Here is an 18,510-nt window from a genome sequence, read left to right as displayed (position 1 = left end):
CCTTAAAGCTTAACCTTCCTCAATTCTCTCATTTATTTTGAGAAATTTTAGACTCAGCAGTGATGTGACTTGTCCAAAGTTGTGGGATGAGTTGATGGTAGAATTTGGATTCTGATTTAACAGTCCTTTGTATTTAAGCACTTAGTGTTTACAGACAAGGCTAGAGACATAGTAGAGAACCAAGGAACCAAAGAATAAAATACTAATTTTAAATCAAGGAAACATTTTGTGTGGTTTTAAATATATTTGTGTTTTACATACTAGCTAAATTTAACTTAAAACTATGATGAGAAAGAACAGACTGACTTATCTCTGCTACTTAGTTTTCTTTCTGGGTCATATTCTTCAAGGTTTGTGGTCTTAACTTCATATGAGGAGGGACCAAATTTTAGAACTCCTAGTGGTCATCAAAACCAGACTCATGGTATCTGCCCAGTTAAAGTAAATATGCCTCCTATGCCAGTAATAATGGTGATGAGTGTACACATTCTGTTAGAGGTCTTTAAATTGTTCCATATTACTAGGTTAGGATTTTTCCAGAGTATTCGTCTCCATTCTTATGGATATTTAATTTACCTTTTAAGAAGGAACCTTTCTGGACTTAAGTTGGAAACAGGTGAGTGGAGGATTCTTTTTGGTCTAGGGTTCTTGGATTTCTTCCAAAGCAGAAAGAACATTCATGATTGAAGTATCCAGATAAAGAATTTATAAATTAGATTAGCTGTAACCAGGGATTAGGGTTTGATCTATAGTGTTTGATCTATAGTGTTTGATCTATAGTGTTTCTCTACTGCTAGTCTGAGGAAAAGATTTTTTGATCAGGAAATAATAGCCTCATAGAAAAATATAGCTTGTAGAAAAAGAAGGTAGGAAGGGTGGGAAGTAGCCAAAATATATTAGATATCTACTGTAAGCTAGTCATTATACTAACTAGACCATGTGCCCTCTTCTGTGTTTGAGTATATTGCCATGAATCATTAATCTGATTAAATATCAGCTGATAAGATTTGACCACCACTTATAAGGAGAGAATACAAAATTGAGGAAGGCTTAGGTGAATTGATAACCAATAACTAGTACCACAGAAATAGAAAACATGATTTTTGATATACTTTATATAAAGCTGTGTTATTATTAGTGCACATGAATTATACAGAATAATGGATTTCATTGTGGCATATTCATACATTCATATAACTCACTTTGATCATATTCACCTCTGTGTTACATAGAGACTTTGTCTTCTTTTATTAAGTATTCTGTTTTCTTTCATATCCCCCTGCCCTTCACTCATTCACTTTGGTTTCTAGGATCAAACCAGGCCATCACATGTGCTAGGCAAGCTCTACATTATGCTACATCCAAGCCCCTATTAAGGGGTCAGTTTTTCTTTATTTTTGTTTCAGTTTGTTTTTATTTTGGAATCTTTCTTCAAATATGTAATGATTTTTTTATGTTTACTAATATTTAAAGTGAGGAACTAAAACATTGTTTTAGAACTTTTTGCACATGGATGAGACCTGTTGATTGGCCAGCTTCTTTTTATGGTGATGGATTATGTCAGTGGGCCCTCAGCACCTACTAAATGAAGGATTTTTTTTTCTAAGGGGCTGTAGTTTCTCTATGGAAGAAATCTCTGATTTTCCACTTGGAATAAATATAGAAAGAAGCCTATGAATATATTAATTCCTAATGCAGATTTTCATTTAATTTTTTCAGTTTTAACCTTAAGGAGTTATACAATTATTTTTTTTCTTTATCTGGCAAAACGGGAAAGAATAATAAGAGAGAATTGAGCCAGAAAATTAAAAGTGAGAACATTCTTAGGAAAAGCAGTGAGATCTCTTCATCTTGTTAGTGTCCTAAAAAGATGGTGAGTGTGATATTAAAAGAAATGTAAGGGACAATTAGATGCAATATGAGATCCTGAATTTGATATTGGTTTGGAGGGAACAACTGTAAGGGAAATTTGGTTCAGTGAGGGAAATTGAAAATAGCCTATATATACAATCAGGTGGAAATTTATGAAAAGTAACAGTGGAGAAGTATTGATGGAAGAAAGCAGGTTATAAAGTAGTATGTACATTTTGATCATATCTGTGTATCTTCAGAATGATATTCTGTAAACTGTTGATGATAACCTGAATGTTGAGAATGTGGGTTTTTCAATTATTTTAATCTACATTTAATAATTTCCATTAGAAATTATAATGAATTTCCTAATTCATTGTTTCTAAAAAAATAAAAGATTATTTTAAAACTATTGTTTCTTATTCAAAGATCAGTTAATAATTGAATATGGTTTAAATGTAGGGTTCTAGACAAGAAGTGAAAATGATAGCTAGACTTAGGTCAGATTGTGAAGGGCCCATGCACCAACAAAAGCAGAAGATTAGACAATGAGGAATGGAAGGAAGAGAGTGGGAATAAGCAAAGGAAAGATAGTGGAATGAATCTGACATAGTTTTCCCTTGCACTTATATGAAAACAACACAGTGAAAATCCCACCACCATATACATCCATAACAATGGGACTCTAACTAGAATAAAATATTTTCCATGATTGTATAATTAAAGCAAAATGGATTCTGCTTTCATATAAAATATTATCATATTATCACCAGCATCTGTTTTGACCTTGGAGTAAGAACAAAGAATCTTAGATGGAGTAATGGAAAAAACATGATTATATCTCTTTCTAACATTTCATTTGGGTTATAAAATATGTGAACCCTGTGATACATGCCCTGTCTACTTTAGGATGCTTATTTCAGGAATAAAAATTTAAAAGCATGTAATAGTATTTTTAAATATTAATATGATTTATAACTTTTGTTTCATTATTCCCTCTTATACCAATGTTGAGAATAAAAACCAGTAATTTTTTTCCTCATATAATTCTGTTCTCTTTCTGTGTGTGTATGTCTGTATGATCACATACAGGCATGCACATGTGTGTGTAGTCATAGGTAGACATATTATTGAAAGTAGCAGAGTAAAAGTTGCTGTCTCTTTGTGGCAGAGAACCATGGAAAAGCCTCATGCTACTCTGTCCTTCGCTTTTCTCATCACTCTAGGAAAAACAGAGTATATGAAATATACATAAAAAGAGTGTATATACAGCACAAGAGTTCAGTATAATGAATAACATGAAACAGTTGTGTATTCTCTTCCCACATTAAAAAATGAGACATCAATAATCTACCTATGCTCCTTCCTAATTGCAGTGTCTTCCTTTCCAGAGGTTAGTTTCCCCTTGGTTTCCCTTCAAGTATTACCATATATATTTGTATCCATATGAATATTTACTTTTCCCTCTTTTTAAATTTTTAATAAATAAAATTGAACTCTTAGGTATTTCTATGTCTTCTTTTACTCAACATTTTCTTTAATGTTCATTTGTGTTTTTTATGTTTCATTCTATTTCATTGTTGGTGTTTCATTCTAGAAACAAAACCAGACTCATTGTCCACTTTACTTATGATGCTAATTTTGCTTGTTTCCAGTTTTCTTTGACAAATATTACTACTGTGAACATTTTCCGAGTACACATATGTAAAAGTTCCTCAGGAGTATCTAATTAGGAGTGGAGTTTCTTAGTCATGAGGCACAGAAGTATTCTACTCTATAAATACCAAACTGTTTTCCAAAGTTGTTCATCTCTTTTACTCCCCATGCTGTTTTCTGTTGTTCCATATCTGTGCAAACTTAATGTTATCCAGCTTTTTAACTTTTGTCATAAGGATAGGATATAGGGGTATTTAATGGGGAGCACTGTCTCCAAGAGATCCACCTCAATTTGCATTTATGATTACCGATAGAATTAAGTCTATGGAATTTTTGTTTTCTTGTGGCTTTGTGTGAGATTTAAAGGTGTGTGTGTGTGTGTGTGTGTGTGTGTGTGTGTGTGTGTTCGTTCTAGATGTAAATGCTTTGTTGGTAATACATATTAGAAATATTTTCTTCCATTCAGTGGACTCCTTTTTCATTTTCTGGTGTCCTTTGATGAACAAAAAGTTTCTTAATTCTGATGTAGGTGAATTAATCAACCTTTTCCTTTGTGGTTAGTTCTCTTAGAAATTCTTGTTTAAGAAGTCCTTCCTTGCTCTCTTGTCATAAAAATAACATGTTCTTTTCTAAAATCTTAAAAGTTTTGACATGCACAATTAAATCTCAAATCCTTAGGAATTGATTTGGTAAATGAAAGGTATGAGTTAGAGATCCATTTTCATCTGAATAATCAGTAAATTCAGGACTAAAAATATGAAGTCTTTTTCTTTTTTTTATTTAGATTCAAGATATTTTATTGACAGCTACTACAAACAGTAAGATAGTTCAGTTAGCTTACCAAGTACCAAATAAACATATAAAAATCAGTAGTTTATATATATTCCAACAATCTTTTGGAAGATTTAATGGAAAAAAATATTTCATATATAACAGTAACAAAAATATATTAATGTTTGTCAATAAAAATGTGAGACCTATTAAAAATTAAAATACACCAAAGCCAAAAAAATAGCCTTTCTACAAATAGAAGGACCATATTTTTGTGTAAATTAATTTGTAAATTCAACAAAATCTCAGTGAAAACTTAACACTGAGTATTAATCTATATTGTGTGATGCTAAATTTATGAAAAAAATAAACATAGATATAGAACCACACTAAAACACATTAAGTCTTTTTTAAAAGCCTAAATAATTTAAGAGTATCATACTCTGGCCTATTAGCAAAACAGAATGCCCAGATATAAGGACACTCAGCAGATACATATAGAAATTGAATGTATAAAGAGGACATCATCTCTAATCACTGGGAAAAAGTAGTAGTCAATAAATGTTACAGGGATAAGTAAAGTGATATCCCTGCCTTACCTCATATACCATGATAAATTCCATATGTACCAAAGATATTATTTAAATAACGATTAAATAATATTAAGAAAACTTGAAAATTTTTTCTTCACAAATCTGGAGTTAGCAAGAACTGTCTAACTTTTCATGACTCAAAATCCCCAAGTCACAAATTATCTCACTGGTGCTTTTTGTTACATAAAAATCAAAAAATTTTTTGGAAAGAAGCATCATAAACAAAATTTTTAGAAAAGACAACTAAGGGAGATATTTATAGCTCATATTACAAAGACCTATCCTTCCTAACATGTAAATTGACAAAATCATAACCCTTTCAAAACATAGAAAAAGGAAATAAAATTTATTATTAATAAACAAGATAGTTCACTCATTAAAAAAGAGAAATGTAAATTAAAACTGGATGAAAGACCGTTCTCTCTCTCCATTGGCAGAAACCCAAAGTTAGCTAACATACTCTATTGATAGGACTCTGGAGGGGAAAGCATTTTCTCCTGCATTCTGACAGCTGTGTGATAAAGTCACCTAGAATTACTGTGTTGTGGTCTATTTGATTCCTGGAATTGAGAAGGATTTGTTTGATGTACATGGATACACTGTTTAGGGCCTAAATATTTATGATCATATGTCTTCCTGATTTATGGTTCCTTTAAGCAGTGTGAAATGTCCTTCTTTATCCCTTCTGACTAACTTTGGCTTGAAGTTCACTTTATCTGAAACCCCCACTTTTTTATTGAGTCTGTGTGCATGGTATGTTTTTTTCCCATCCCTTCACCTTTAGAGTGTGGATGTCTTTTTCTATGAGATGAATCTCTTGAAGGCAGCATATTGTTTTGTGTTTCTTTTTAATCCAATCTGCCAGTCTATGTCTTTTGATTGATGAATTTGGGCCATTAACATTCAGAATTATTACTGAGATGTGATTTGTATTCCCAGTCATTTTGACTTATTTTTGTTTTTTAACTTGACTTGGTTTCTCCTTTGATTGGCTTTTCCTTTAGAGTAGTTCCTCCTTTGCTGACCTGCATTGTTGCTTTTCATTTTCTCCTTATGGAGTATTTTGCTGAGAATGTTCTGTAGCACAGGCTTTCTATTTGTAAATTCTTTTAACTTTTTTTTTATGGAAGGATTTTATTTCGTCTTCAAACCTGAAGGTTAGTTTTGCTGGGTATAAGACTCTTGGTTGGCTGTCATGTTCTTTCAGAACTTGAAATATGTTGTTCCAGGTTCTAGCTTTCAGGATCTGGGCTGAGAAATCTGCTGATTGGTTCCCCCCTATATGTAATCTGATGCTTTTCTCCTGCAGCTTTTAAAATTCTATCTTTATTTTGGATGTTAGGCATTTTCATTATAATGTGCCTTGGTGTGAATCTGTTGTAATTTTGTGCATTTGATTTACTGAAAGGCTCTTGTAGTTGATTTTCCATTTCATTTTTCAGGTTTATGAAGTTTTCTGATTTTATTTCATTGAATAGGTTGTTAATTCCTTTGATTTGCCTTCCTTAATTCTGATAATGCTTAAATTTGGTCTTTTCATGATACCCCATAGTTCTTGGAGGTTCCGTTCATGATTTCTTACCATCTTCTCTGGTCAACTTTATTTTCAAGATTAAATATTTTGTCTTCATTGTCTGAGGTTCTGTCTTCCATATGATCTAGTCTGTTGGTGATGCTTTCCATTAAGTTTTTTATTTGGTTTATTGTTTCCTTCATTTCAAGGATTTCTGTTTGGTTCTTTTTCAGAATCTCTATCTCTTTGTTGAAATAATCTTTTCTTCCTGCAGTTGCTCTTTTAACTGTTTATTGGCATGATCGTTAATTGCCTGCATTTGCTCTCTTATCTCATTCTTTGCTTTGTGAATCATTTTAATTATGTTCTCAACTCCTTTTCTGACATTTCTTGTACCATGCTGTCATTGGATTCTGTTAATATAGAATCTTGGTTTGTTTGAAACACTTTTCTTCCCTTGTTTTTTCATGTTGTTCAGGTATCTTCCCCTCTAGCAGTGCAGATATGTGGTATTGCAGTTTCCCCCCTATAGGCTTTTAGTGACCCTGAAGGTTTCCAAAACTTCTTTAAGGGGGAGATGAATGTTAGCAGTACCCAGTGTAGACAATATGCAGCCCTAAACCAAATACCCCTATGAGATGTTAACAACATTGGCATAATAAACAAAGAGGATGAGTTCAATTATTATCTACAGTATAACAGATAGATTTACAGTGAGGTCTATGGTTTCTAATGATGGACAAAGAGGATGGAGATGGTTGTAGGATGTAACTGTTAATGGGATAAGAAGTGGATATATACAGGTAATATGTCATGGGAAGAGTAAGAGTGGGATCAAAAGAAGTTGATTGTTAGCATGAGAAAAGGGAGAAAGAGACTCTGAGTAAACAGGGAAATAGAAGGAAAATAGAGTGAGAAAAATAAAGAAATAAAAACTTAAAATTTTTCTAAAAGGAGAAAAATAAATCTACACTATAACAGTCATATACTATTCAACTCTCCCAGTCTTCTGTAGCCTGATGCGTGAGAGGTACCTGACAGTAAGCTTCCAGTTTCCAGCAGGCGTCTCAGGATGGGATTGGCCCCACCTAAAGATAGCTGCTTCTGCTTCTAGGAAAACCCAAGATGGCTGCACTGGCTTCCAAAGGTGTTGGCAAATTGGAAGCTGCAGCGAGGCTGGGTGCCCAGTTGGTGTGGGGTATTTTCAGTTGGGCCAGGTGGTCCAGGAGGTAGGCCTTGGTCGATCAGGCTGGGGGGATCCTGGAGGTGGGGCATAGTCAGTTGGGCTGGGGGTCCTGCAGGTCCTGGCTGTTGTTCCAAAATGGCAGCAGCCACATGTAACCAAAACTGTGGGTACTGTGATAGTGGACTTCCAAGCAACAGCAGGCAGCTAGCGATCCACTGGCAGTCTGTAGACAGTCTGCAGGATGCCGGTGGATGATCAGCAGGTGGACCTCAGGCAGTGGGTGACGGGTAGGTAAAAGGCAGGTATTGGGCAGGCAAGAGGCAGACAAATGATGGCAAATGATAGGGAGCAGTCAGCGATCTGCACTCAAAAAGTTGTTGATAGGTTGGCAGACTGGAGGTAATCAAGGTGGACAAATGGGGTAAATAGCAGGGGATTGATGAGCAGCAAAGATTGCCTCACAGAGAAACAGATTTTCTTCTGCTTGAAACCCCAGTTAGGGAGCAACAAGGACTATAACCTGCCTTTAATCTGCCATCTTGGATCTCTTCTTTCTCCTTTAATAAGCAGCAAATGCTCTTTAAAATACTAAATGTGCATTATATGTGACACTATCCCATTTTCAATTTCTACATCCTGTTATTTAGTATTATATCATCATAGTTCCCTGTCTTAACCTTTCTTCAGAAACACCTTAACTATCTTAGTCTTTTGTTTTTCCACAAAATGTTAAATTTTTTTAAAAGTTCTATTAAAAAGTGTAAGAATTTTGACAGAAGTAATATTGAATCAACAGATCAATTTCAGAGGGACAGCCTACAGATTTAGAACATGATGTATTTATTGGTCTATTGCTTTAATTTTCTCATTAATGTTTTATACTCTTTGCATAAAAATCTTCTACACTTTTATTATATTTGCTTCTAGTACCTAAAGTATTTTGTTGCTACTGTAACAAGTGCTATCATTTTCTAATGTATTATTGTTGGTTTACAGAAATGAAATAAATGAGTTTATATCTTGTAATCTTAATATAATTAATTCTAATAATTTATCCATAGGTTTCAGGAATTTTTTATATAGATAAGCATATCATCTGCAGTAATGAGTTTTGTTTTTCCTTTCCAATGTATGTATTGTTTCTAATTCTATCCACTGGAGAGAAACTGAAGGAAAGTGTTGAATTGGTCCCATTTTGCTATTAAGCTTTATGCTTTCAGTGTTTTGACTTGTAAATGTGATATCTCCTGTATCATTTTTGTGGAGCCTTTTAATGAGATGAAAATTTTTTAAATTATTTTTAATTTTAAATTTTTCAGGGAATCTTTAAAAAATGCTTTAAGTACTTTTAAGTTTGAGAAAAAGTTTTTCTTAAGCCCATACTAAATTGCTACATCTCCCCCAAATACCTTAGCATATTTTCTACAAATAAGGATATTTTCTTATATAACTCCAATACAGACATCAAAATCCAGAAAGCAGTATTGATCCCTTAGTACTATATAATCATCAGAGACTACTGAGGTTTTTCCATTTATCTCAGTAATATCTATTAGCAAAAGATCTATGACAGGATCACATATTAAATTTAATTGTCGTGGTTTTATAGTATTCCTCAATCTTTCCTTGATTTTGATGACCTCAACACTGTAACATCCCTCAATTTGGTTTTGTCTGATATTGCCACGTTTGGATTCAAGTTGTGTACCTTTGACAGAAATGTTACTGTGGCAATGCTGTATTGTTCTCATTGCATCCCATCAAGTGGCATATGATTTGAGGGTATTTGTTTCTGTCTCTCCTTGTGTGTGTATGTGTTTGTGTATGTATGTGCATTTGTGAGTATTTGTATACTTGCTATGGACTGTTTCTGTATCTATTGAAAACTATGATATCATACTCATAAATTTTATGATAGTCTAAATGCAGCATTTCTACTTTTCCATATTTAGAAATCTCTCAGTGAAAAAACTGATTTTAATTTTCCTTAATCTATTAACTCATTTGATTAGTCCTCCTGATATAACCAGTTTTCTGCTACCACAGTCACTCCCCCTTCCTTCAAGTTGCCTTTCTCATCCCACTTGAGCTTTAGTAGCTTGTGCTAGACCATGCATATTTAGGATGTTTTCCTCAAATCATTAAGATTCTGAATGCCCATGTACGCATATCTTGTGTATGCCTTCCTTCCACTACTCCTTGTCAGTTCACTAGGGTCTAACATCCCATACCATTCTTGTCTCCATATATGCCTATTCACCTTGCTCGGACTCTTGACACCTCATGCTAGTTGATACCACACATAGGTATCTTCCTTACCCTACTTGACACTGACACCCGGCACTTTTCCCTTTCCTTTTTTCCTGTTTAAACTCTCATTCCTTGCCAAGCCATTCCGTGTGTGAATGGCAACTTTGCCATACTTGGGCTCTTACAGCCAGTGTCAGGCTCATATGTATATACCTTTTATTCACATAGACATAATTTTATCAGACTGTTTCCAACCCCTCATTTCTGATATGAAATGGTAAGCTGCCCGCCATTATGGACATGCATTTTGACCTTGCCTAGTCTTTGCTGGGCTGTCCTTTTTTTTTGGTGCATACCTATCTTTCTGGTCTCATCTGGTAGTTTGTTCAGGAAAAGGAAACTAAAGAGGAAAGTGAAAAACATTTTTCTCATTGACTTTATCAAGATAGAATTTACATTCTAATGAAATGTAACCATTTTAGGTACATTGTTTGTGGCTGTATGCAGTTGTACGGTTACTACCACAATCAAGACAGAATATTTCTGTACCTGTTAATGTTTCTGGATTCTTCGATTTACCTTAATTTTGGTATTAATCTCTGCTTTGTATGAGTTCATTCCTTTTTATTTTTGGATACCATTCCATGTTTTACATACACACATACACACACACTATAATTTTACTTGTCCATTTACCTGTTGATTGAAATTTGAGTTGTTTTCAGTGCTGGAACAATTTGGATGATGCTGAATCCCTGGCTATTAATTATGAAAGTTAATAGGAATAAATAATTTTTAAAAATCAGAATAGCCAATACCAGAGCACAGATTTGGGTTCAGACCAGTTTTTCCATTTCTTTGTTGAATGATTTTATATAAGTACTTTAACTCTATGTGCCACAATTTCCTTATAATAAATAATCAAAATTTCCATGAGAACCTGTCTTGGAACTGTTGTGAAGATTGCATGAGGTTATTCAGATAAAATGCTAAGCATAATGCCTAATACATATAAGGCAATTAATACATGTTAGCTGTTATAATAGCAATGGCAGTAATAATGTGAAAAGGGGTCTTAAAACAACACACATTTATTAGCATTTCTGTGGGTCTGAAATTTCAGTACCTCTTAGCTAGGTTCCTTTCTTCAGGGTATCTCACAAAGCCTCCCATAACAACATTGGCCAGGGCTCCTCTAAAGATTCCACTGGAAGATTTGCTTCTGAGCTCACATGGTTGTGGTCAGGATTCAGGTAATTGAAGCTGTTGAGCAGAGAGCTTCATGCTTCTGTGTCAAAAAAGGGTCACTTTCAACTACTTGCTTGCCATGGGACCTTTTTTTTTTTTTTTTTTTTTTTTTATAGTTTTTTTTTTTTCTATTTTTTTTTATTGTAAACAAATGGGATACATGTTGTTTCTCTGTTTGTACATGGCGTAAAGGCATACCATTTGTGTAATCATAAATTTACATAGAGTAATGTTGTTTGATTCATTCTGTTATTTTTTCCCTTCCCCCCACCCCTCCCACCCCTCTTTACCCTCTATACAGTACTTCCTTCCTCCATACTTGCCCCCCTCCCTAACCCTAACTCTAACCCTAACACTAACCCTTCCCTCCCCCCCATTATGTGTCATCCTCCACTTATTAGCGATATCATTCGTCCTTTGGCTTTTTGAGATTGGCTTATCTCACTTAGCATGATATTCTCCAATTTCATCCATTTGCCTGCAAATGCCATAATTTTATCATTCTTTATGGCTGAGTAATATTCCATTGTATATATATACCACAGTTTCTTTATCCACTCATCAATTGAAGGGCATCTAGGTTGGTTCCACAGTCTGGCTATTGTGAATTGAGCAGCTATGAACATTGATGTGGCTGTATCTCTTTAGTATGCTTATTTTAAGTCCTTTGGGTATAGGCCAAGGAGTGGGATAGCTGGGTCAAATGGTGGTCCCATTCCAAGTTTTCTAAGGAATCTCCACACTGCTTTCCAGAGTGGCTGCACTAATTTGCAACCCCACCAGCAATGTATGAGTGTACCTTTTTTCCCACATCCTCGGCAACACCTATTGTTGCTTGTATTCTTGATAATTGCCATTCTAATTGGGGTGAAATGGAATCTTAGGGTAGTTTTGATTTGCATTTCTCTTATTACTAGAGATGTTGAACATTTTTAATATATCTGTTGCTTGCTTGTAGATCTTCTGTGAAGTATCTTTAGCCCATTTGTTGATTGGATTATTTGTATTCTTGGTGTAGAGTTTTTTGAGTTCTTTATATATTCTGGAAATTAGTGCTCTTTCTGAAATATGAGTGGCAAAGATTTTCTCCCACTCTGTAGGCTCTTCTCTTCACATTACTGATAGTTTCCTTTGCTGAGAGAAAGCTTTTTAGTTTGAATCTATCCCAGATATTGATTCTTGCTTTTATTTCTTGGGCTATGGGAGTCCAGTTAAGGAAGTCTGATCCTAAGCCGACATGTTGAAGATTTGGACCTACTTTTTCTTCTATAAGATGTAGGATGTCTTGTCTGATTTCAAGGTCTTTGATCCATTTTGAGTTGAGTTTTATGCAGGATGAGAAATAGAGGTTTAGTTTCATTCTGCTGCATATGGTTTTCCAGTTTCCCCAGCACCATTTGTTGAAGAGGCTATCTTTTCTCCATTGCATGTTTTTGGCACCTTTGTCTAGTATGAGAAAATATTTATTTGGGTTTGTGTCCATGCCCTCTATTCTGTACCATTGATCTACCTGTCTATTTTGGTACCAATACCATGCTGTTTTTGTCACTATTGCTTTGTAGTAGAGTTGAAGATCTGGTATTGTGATACCCCCCACTTCACTCTTCCTGCTAAGGATTGCTTTAGCTGTTCTGGGTTTCATATTCTTCCAGATGAATTTCATGATTGCTTGCTCTGTTTCTGTGAGGTACGTCATTGGGATTTTAATTGGAATTGCATTGAATCTGTATAGCACTTCAGGTAATATGGCCATTTTGACAGTATTAATTCTGCCTATCCAAGAACATGGGAGATCTTTCCATCCTCTAAGATTTTCTTTAATTTCTTTCTTTAGCGTTCTGTAGTTCTCATTGTAGAGGTCTTTCACCATTTTTGTGAGATTGATTCCCAAGTATTTTATTTTTTTTTGTGTGGCTATTGTGAATGGGGTAGTTTTCCTAACTTCTCTTTCTGAAGATTCATCACTTATGTATAAAAATGCATTAGATTTATGAGCATTGATCTTATATCCTGCTACTTTACTGAATTCACATATGAGTTCTAAATTTTTCTGGTGGAATTTCCAGGTTCCTCTAAATATATAATCATGTCATCAGCGAACAGAGATAGTTTAAGTTCTCTTTTCCTATTCGTATCCCTTTAATTTCTTTGGTTTGTCTTATTGCTCTGGCTAGACTTTCAAGGACAATGTTCAAAAGAAGTGGTGAAAGAGGGCATCCCTGCCTTGTTCCAGTTTTTAGAGGGAAAGCTTTCAATTTTTCACCATTTAGAATGATATTGGCTATTGGCTTAGCATAAATGGCCTTTACAATGTTAAGGAATGTTCCCAGTATCCTTATTTTTTCTAGTGTTTTGAGCATGAAGGGGTGCTGTATTTTATCAAATACTTTTTCTGAATCTATCGAAATAATCATGTGATTCTTGACTTTAAGTCTATTGATATGGTGAATGACATTTATTGATTTCCGTATGTTGAACCGACCTTGCATCCCTGGGATAAAACCCACTTGATTGTGGTGCACTATCCTTTTAATATATTTTTTCTATGCGATTTGCTAAAATTTTGTTGAGAAGTTTTACATCAATGTTCATTAAGGATATTGGTCTGAAATTTTCTTTCCTTGATGTGTCTCTGTCTGGTTTAGGTATCAGGGTGATATTGTCTTCATAGAATGAGTTTGGGAGGGTTCCCTCTTCTTCTGTTTTTTGGAATACTTTGAAGAGTATTGGAATGAGCTCTTCTTTAAAGGTTATGTAGAACTCGGCTGAGAACCCATCTGGTCCCAGACTTTTCTTTGCTGGTAGGCTTTTGATGACTTCTTCTATTTCATTACTTGAAATTGATCTATTTAAATTGTGTATGTCCCCCTGGTTCAGTTTAGGTGATTTATATGTCTCTAGAAACCTATTGATGTCTTCAAGATTTTCTATTTTGTTAGAGTATAGATTTTCAAAATAAGTTCTAATTATGATTTGTATTTCAATCGTGTCTGTCGTGATATTTCCTTGTTCATTCTGAATTTTAGCAATTTGAGTTTTATCTCTCCTTCTCTTTGTTAGTGTGGCTAAGGGTTTATCAATTATGTTTATTTTTTCAAAGAACCAACTTTTTATTTTGTCAATTTTTTTTATTGTTTCTTTTGTTTCAGTTTCATTGATTTTAGCTCTAATTTGAACTGTTTCCTGTCTTGTACTACTTTTTGTGTTGCTTTGTTCTTTTTCTAGGACTTTGAGCCGTAGTGGTAGGTCATTTATTTGTTGATTTTTTTTTTTCTTCTTTTATTGAATGTGGTCCATGAAATAAATTTTACTCTAAGTACTGCTTTTATAGTGTCCCAGAGATTGTAATATGATGTATCTTTGTTCTCATTTTCCTCTAAGAATTTTTTATTTCCCCCCTGATGTCTTCTGTTATCCATTCATCATTCAATAGTGTATTATTTAATTTCCAGGTGTTATAGTACTTTGTTTTTTATTCTGTCATTTATTTCTAATTTCAATCCATTATGACTTGATAGAATACAAGGTAGTATCTCTATCTTCTTGTATTTGCTAACAGTAGCTTTGTGGCATAATATATTGTCTAATTTAGAGTAGGATCCATGTGCTGCTGAGAAGAAAGTGTATTTGCTCTTTGTTGGATGGTATATTCTATATAAGCCGGTTAAGTCTAAATTGTTGATTGTGTTATTGAGATCTGTGGTTTCTTTGTTCAATTTTTGTTTGGAAGATCTGTCTAGTGGTTTGAGAGGTGTCTTAAAGTCACCTAGTATTATTGTGTTGTGGTCTGTTTGATTTCTGGAATTGAGAAGGATTTGTTTGACATATGTGGATGAGCCAATGTTTGGGGCATAGATATTCATGATTGTTATGTCTTGCTTATTTATGCTTCCCTTAAGCAGTATGAAATGTCCTTCTTTATCCCTTCTGACTATTAATGGGCACAAGTTTAAGAACAGACTGATAACCACTGAGAAGTCCAAATTTGAAAGTCTTTATTAAGCCAGCCTACTGACCGTCTCAGACAATGCCCCCCAAAAATGGCTTTTGGGAGAACAGCCCCGACCACAGGGTTGTAGGGGTTCTTATACCAAAAATCACATCAATAATAAGTGTCTGTTGCTATGATTCAAAATTACAAACTAACATCATGAGATCATCAACAGAGGGGGAAGTGGATTAAAATGACCCTTACCTAGGTACAAACTAAAGAATGGTTGCTAACATCCACACAATTACTGTTTACATGGTACATTGTTTAGGAGCAATAGGAATCAAAAGAGAGCAATTCTTTACTACATAGGAGTTGCCATTGTATATTATTAAACATGTCACACCAAGTAACTGATGATGGGCACAGAGGTGGGGTGTTCCCATGGGAGAAGCTTATTTCCTACATAAGATGGAGTCCCAGAGCAAAATGCAGTCTGTAACATTCTCACATAGCCAGTTCTGTCAACCCATCACACTTACTAACTGTGGCTTGAAGTCCACATTATCTGATAAGAGGATGGATACTCTGGCTTTTTTGCTGAGTCCATGTGCATGATATGTTTTTTCCCATCCTTTCACCTTTAGTCTGTAGATATCTGTTTCTATGAGATGAGTCTCTTGCAGGCAGCATATTTTTGGATCTTCCTTTTTAATCCAATCTGCCAGTCTATGTCTTCTGTTTGATGAGTTCAGGTCATTTATATTCAGAGTTATTATTGAGATATGATTTGTATTCCCGGTCATTTGGCTCATTTTTGTTTTTTAACATGACTTGGTTTCTCCTTTATTTGGCTATTCCCTTAGGGTAGTTCCTCCCTTTGCTGATTTACATCGTTGTTTTTCATCTCTTCCTTATGGAATATTTTGCTGAGAATGTTCTCTAGTGCTGGCTTTCTTTTTTTAAAGTGCTGGCTTTTGTTTATCATGGAAGGATTTTATTTTGTTGTCAAATCTGAAGACAAGTTTTGCTGGGCATAAGATTCTTGGTTGGCATTCATTTTCTTTCAGAGCTTGAAAAATGTCATTCCAGGCCCTTCTAATTTTATGGTCTGGGTGGAAAAATCTGCTGATATCCATATTGGTTTCCCCCTGAATGTAATTTGATTTATTTCTCTCACAGCCTTTAAAATTCTGTCTTTAATGTACAAACAGAGAAACAACATGTATCCCATTTGTTTACAATAAAAAAAATAAAAAATAAAAAAAAGAAAGGTAGATATAGTAAATTTTATGTAATACATATTTTACTACAATAAAAAATTATTTTTAAAAAGTTGTCCAAAAAAAAAGAAAAAAATTCTGTCTTTATTTTGTATGTTAGGTAATTTCATTATAATGTGCCTTGGTGTGGGTCTGTTGTAATTTTGTGTATTTGGAGTCCTATAAGCCTCTAATACTTGGTTTTCCATTTCATTCGTCAGATTAGGGAAATTTTCTGATATTAGTTCATTGAATAGGTTGTTCATTCCTTTTGATTGTTTCTCTGTGCGTTCCTCAATCCCAGTAATTCTTAAATTTGGCCTTTTTATGATATCTCATAATTCTTGTAGATTCTGTTTATGATTTCTTACCATCTTCTCTGTTCATTCAACTTTTTTTTAAAGATTAAATATTTTGTCTTCAGTGTCTGAGGTTTTTCTCCCAAATGTTCTATCCTATTGGTTATGCTTTCTCTGGAGTTTTTAATTTGGTTTATTGTTTCCTTCATTTCAAGAATTTTTGTTTGTTTGTTTGTTTTTTTCATTATCTCTAACTCTTTATTGAAATGCTCTTTTGCTTCCCACATTTGCTCTTTTAACTGTTGATTGGTACGATCATTCAGAGCCTGCATTTGCTCTTTCATCTCATCGTTTGCTTCTCTGATCATTTTAATTATGTACATTCTGAACTCCGTTTCTGACATTTCTTCTGCCATGCTTTCGTTGGATTTTATAGATGTAGCGTTAGGTTTGTTTGGGACATTTTCTTCCCTTGTTTTCTCATATTGCTCAGGTGTCTTCCCCTCTAGTAGTGAAACTTTTGAGATATTGCACATTTCCCCTATTGACTTATAGTGACCCTGTAGATTTCCATTAATTCACTTCCTAGCCTTCAGTAGCCTGAAGTCTTGGATGAATTTAATAATGCTGTGATCCACAAGGAGGCTGCCCCTCTAGGGGTGGTGGCTTTCAGGTGGGGTATATTCCTTGTTAGTGGGCAGAGGCGCCTCCACTTGTTGACTGATGGTCAGCCAAAGGGGGACTAGACTGCGGACTGGGGCATGGCTGGTCTGGGCCTGGGTCTCTGGTTCTACCACCCCAGTGGGAAAGCCTCGCCCAGTGGGGAAGACTTACCCAGTGGGGAAGTGTCACTGGGCAGCTCTCCTCCGAGAAGTTCCCTTCAGTCCGGAACTATTGCCTTGGCCAGGGAGCCTCGCTCTGCGAGTGATTCTCTTGCTTGGCAGCCCTCTTCTGGGACATTCCCCGTGGGACAGAATTACTGCCTGGGCATGGGAGCCTGGCCCTGAGAGGGTGTCTCCCTCTGGGCAGCCCTCTTTGGAGAAGCTGCATGTGGTCTGGGCCTACCTCCCGGGCCGGTGGAGCCTAGCTCTGCCTCATTAATACCTTTTATCTGGAAATGATATCATTACTTTCAAAGTTATTCTGGCCTCAAACTTGGGAAGTTATTTTTATTACTTGTTATTTTAAATTTTAATTTAAAATAAATTTATTTTAAACTGACATGTAAAGCATACAGTAACATATATTTATGGATACCATGTGAGATATTGGTATGTGTTTATGTTTTGTAAAGTTTAAATCAGGTTAAACATCTCAAACATTTGTCATTTGTTTATGGTAAACATTCAAAATCTTTTCTTCTAACTTTTAAAAATATACAATACATCATTGTTATCTGTAGTCACCTTGCTGTACAGTGTCACACCAGAACACTTATTGCTGACTCCAGTTTAGTTCCCATTGATGACCCTATCTTCACTCCTCCCCTCCACTGCCCACCCACCTCAGACTCACCAAATCATTCTGCTTTCTGTTTCTATAAAATCAGCTTTTTTAGTTTCCACATATGAGTTAATCATGCAATACTTGTGTTTCTGAGCCTGGCTTATTTCACTAGACAGAATAGTTTCCAGTTTTACTCATGATATTGAAAATAGCAAGGTTTTCCATTCCTCTCAATTCCATTTGTTTTCTTCCCTTCTCTTTCTCTTTCCCTTTCCTACCCCTTTCATTTCCTTATAGGGTCTTGATATGTTGCCCAGACTGTCCTTCAAGTTGTGGGCCTAAGTGATCTTCTTACCTCAGCCTCCTAAGTAACTGGGACTACAGGCATGTGCCATTGTGCCAGTTAAGATTTCATTTTTTTTTTAAATGGATGAATGGTATTACATTGTATGCATGTACTTTTTTTAAATACTTATATTTGTTGATGGACACTTCAGTTGTTTC

At 34.9% G+C, this 18,510-nt stretch overlaps 1 protein-coding gene and 1 long non-coding RNA gene across 8 annotated transcripts in view; both read left to right on the top strand.

Annotated features, from left to right (window-relative positions):
* The window catches only part of CCSER2 (coiled-coil serine rich protein 2), a 172,038-nt gene that overhangs the window by 107,251 nt on the left and 46,277 nt on the right, over positions 1 to 18,510 (top strand). The gene's annotated exons all lie outside the window — the stretch shown is intronic.
* LOC306660141 lies at positions 760 to 5,102 on the top strand. Its single transcript, XR_013763560.1, has 2 exons — positions 760 to 2,301; positions 4,078 to 5,102. It is a non-coding gene; the product is annotated as an uncharacterized lncRNA (long non-coding RNA).

This window comes from Sciurus vulgaris (genome assembly GCF_902686455.1).
Source record: "Sciurus vulgaris genome assembly, chromosome: 4".
In the NCBI taxonomy this organism is placed as follows: Eukaryota; Metazoa; Chordata; class Mammalia; order Rodentia; family Sciuridae; genus Sciurus; species Sciurus vulgaris.
Note: the sequence above shows the minus strand (reverse complement) of the source record. Positions and strands in the feature narration are given on the sequence as shown.